Raw genomic sequence first — 4,155 nt, 5'->3', positions numbered from 1 at the left:
CATTAACCCCAGATTGCCTCCCCCATACACTAAATGAATCTTTCTCTTAGTTAGCACCTAACTAAGATGATTTGCTAGTTCTAAAATCTCCTTTTCTTTCCTAGGACATAGATACCATTCCTAAAGAACGACATTGTGTATTACAAGTCCATCTAGCACATCGATGACAGACTTTCAGTCGTTTTGCACGACGTTTCTTTGTAAAAGTGCTTTTACCTATTACAGGCGTGTGTGAAATGAAGGAATTCAAGGACTCACCTGATAATTGGACCTTTGTATCAATCAACTAGTGAATATCTTCAGGAATTTCATGATTTATTAATAATCTCAATCTTGCACATCTAGCACGGTGAATTTTTGTAATTGCATTCTAAGGTAGAGCAAGAAAATACTTTTTCAATTTTTCAAGATTAGTATCCATTATCAGATGAGAATTGGAAGAGAGATTCAAAGAATTGCACAAATATGTATATAGATATCAGTTATTATGGGAAACAGAAAGAACCGACTTAAGTCACGGAGTACCGTTGTCCGCCATTTGACCGGAGTGAGAGATACTAGCAAAAATCACTCAAAAAGTAATACAAAAACAAATGTGAGAAAAACAAAATAATCAACTTTTATCTACAAGATCATTCAAACCAGTTGATTCATTTTCACTAAGAAAATTATCAAACTAAGCTTTCAAACGATGTCCATTTTCCTTAAAAATATTGTCATTCATTGAATTCTCAATATCAAAGGCCCTATAAGGATACACATGTTTCTTAATAAATGGACTGCCCCATCTTGATCTTAACTCTCTAGAGAATAAATGGAGTTGAGAATTATAAAATAAAATATTTTTACCAGTATCAACTTTTTGACAATTTTCACAAGTTTTGCAGAATGCATGCGTGTCCTTGAACATGGTGAGCCAATAAAATCCATTTTGAAAGATTTTTGTAGCTGTCTTTTTTGACAAAAAAATAACTTCCACATGCTTCAAAATGACAATGTTTAACGACACTACTTACATCATTGTCGGGAATGAATCTTTGAAATATTTGATCAGGACAATATTTGAATAAGTTAGGGTCATCCCAATAAAAGTTCTTCACTTCGTTAAAAAACTTTTCTTTGTCTTGGGTACTCCAATCAGCTGGCAAATCTCCTAAAGTAAGAAAATTGATATTTTTATCATACCAAGGTATTGGACTAAGAGAAAGTAAGGATTCGTTAGGAAAGTAATCATCGATTGGTGTGATGTCAAATGTCGAATTTGTTGTCACTTTTGATAAAAGATCTGTATTAATATTTTCGGTGTGTTTTTCATCTGTGATTTCTTCCTCAAAATAAATAATTTGCAAATCTTTAGATTCATCCAACTCATTTTTACTTAAAGTAGATTTAAGTTGATCATAAACTAATTCATCAATATGATCTACTTCTTATAAATCATTATCATCTCCATGTTACTTGTAAATGTTGAAAATATTCATCTCCAATGTCATGTTTCCAAATGATAGCTTCATCAGTCCATTCCTACAATTAATCAATGCATTAGAAGTTGCAAGAAATGGACGTCCTAAAATAACAGGAAATGAATTACATGCTTCAACAGGTTCTGTGTCCATTAATCAATGTATTAGAAGTTGCAAGAAAAGGACGTCCTAAAATAATAGGAAATGAATTACATACTTCAACAGGTTGTGTGTCCAAGATAATAAAATCCACAGGATAAATGAATTTATCGACTTCTACTAACACATCTTTGACTATTCCTCTAGGCACTTTTACAGATCTATCGGCAAGTAAAAGAGTTACAGAAGTTGGTTTTAACTCACCTAGATTGAGACTTTGAAAAACTAAATATAGAAGTACATTTACACAAGCTCCAAGATCAAGTAAGGCTCTCTCAATTTTATGTTCTCCAATAAAGCAAGAAATTGTAGGACAACTAGGGTCTTTATATTTCAAAGTATTATTGTTCTAAAGAATGACAATTACTTGTTCGGCTAAAAAGGCTTTCTTTTTCACATTTAGTTTCCTCTTCACCGTGCATAGATCTTTTAAAAATTTAGAATAGGAAGGAACATGTTTAATAGCATCCAGCAAAGGTATATTGATTCTTACCTATTTGAAAGTTTCAAAAATTTTAGAATTGTGATTGACTTTTCTTTGTTTGGTCATGGCATGAGGAAATGGAAGTACTGGCAAGGAATCAGTCGTTTCTTTACAATTTTCAGATTCAACCCCTTCCTTACCCTCAGAGATTAACTCATTATCTTTCTCACAAGGTTCAAGAGTGGGTTTTTCAATAACTTTACCACTGCGAAGAGTAGTGACTGATTTGACTTTATCCATGTGTTGGCTTCCGGAACTACTTGCATTAGCATTATATTGCCCCTTAGGATTTTTTTGTGGTTGAGATGGAAACTTACCTTTCTCTTAGAAACTAAGAGCAGATGTCAATTTTGCAAGAGTATCTTTAAAATCTGTCATATTTTGAGCAAGTTGAGTATTGATTGTCTCTTGCTTTTCAATGAATGCATGCAATGTTTCCTCAAGATTTCTTCTAGAAGGTGGAGCATAAGGAGGTGCATATCCATGAGAATTTTGGAAATTGTGGTGTGCTTGAAATGGTGGTTGTGAAGTTTGTGCATTGTCACTCTTCCAACTGAAATTTGGGTGATTTCTCCAACCAGGGTTGTATGTTTGGGAGTATGGGTTGTGGTTGGCCCTTTGAAAACTGTTTAAAGCATGGGCTTGTTCATGGAGACATTCTTTAAAAGAAGGCAAGGTTGGACAATCGTTGGTTGAGTGTTCATTTGTTTCACAGATTTGACACACAATGTTTTCAACAGATTTTAATTGACCACTCTTTTTCAATTCTAGTGCCTCGACTTTTCTAGCTAAAGATGCAAACTTGGCTTGAAGGTCATGATCTTCCCTAAGGTTGTACATACCTCCACTAGATGTATGAGGTTGAGTTTTACTCGGTGCCTCATAAGTACCCGCGGTGTCCCAATTTTGAGCATTTTCAGCTAACAAGTCTAAGTACTCCATTGCTTCATCAGGGTCTTTATCTTCAAAAGTTCCATTGCACATCAATTCAACCATTTGCCTATCTTTAGGTGTTAACCCTTCATAGAAATGTGAAACCAATCTCCATGTTTCAAAACCATGATGAGGGCAAGTACTAAGCAAGTCTCGATACCTATCCCAACATTGGTAAAATGTTTCTCCTGGTTTTTGAGTGAAAGTAGTGATTTGTCTTTTGAAAGAGTTTGTTCTATGAGATGGAAAAAACTTCTTTAAAAACTGTTGTTGCATTTCATCCCAAGCACGAATGGATCCTGGTCTTAAATTTTGTAGCCATGTTTTAGCTTTATCTTTTAATGAAAAAGGAAAAAGCTTTAATCTGATGGTGTTCATGCTACAATTTAAATTATTATATGTGTTGCACACCTCCTCAAATTCCCTTAAATGCAAGTATGGATTTTCCAATTCCAAACCATGAAAAGAAGGTAAAAGTTGAATAATACCTGGTTTAAAATTAAAATGAGATGCATCAGGAGGAAAAACTATGCATGATGGTGCACTTGTTCTTGTGGGATTCATGTGGTCTCTAAGTGTTCTAGCACGGTTATTCTCATTATTCTCATTATGAAGTGATTGATTATCTTCTTCGGCCATATTTTCTGAAAATGATGAGGATACCCTACAAAGTCTACCACTTGATGTACGTGACCACACTCTCATGCACGTGTAGGAATAAAATAAAAAGAAGAACAACAAAGCAAAAGAAGGAGGAAGAAAACAAAATAAAAAGAAACAAAAGAAAAGAAACAAAGTTATATACAAGAAAAGTGAAAAGAGAAAATAAAATAAATACTATAATTTATACAAGAACTTACCTCCCCGGCAACGGCGCCAAAAACTTGACACGACTAAAAGATTGATGTCTTCTCCCAAGTGCAGGAGTGTCGAAGTAATAAATAACCCGGCAAGACCGGGGTCGAACCACAGGGAGGTTAATTGTACAAATTATAAACAACAATTATAAACAATAATTATAAACAACAACAATAATAATAGAAGCAATAATAATACTAATAATAATAGTAGTAGTAGTACTAATAATAATAATAATAATAATAATAATAATAATAA

This window comes from Populus euphratica, unplaced genomic scaffold (genome assembly GCF_000495115.2).
Source record: "Populus euphratica unplaced genomic scaffold, PopEup_1.0 scaffold259.1, whole genome shotgun sequence".
Taxonomy (NCBI): Eukaryota; Viridiplantae; Streptophyta; class Magnoliopsida; order Malpighiales; family Salicaceae; genus Populus; species Populus euphratica.
Note: the sequence above shows the minus strand (reverse complement) of the source record.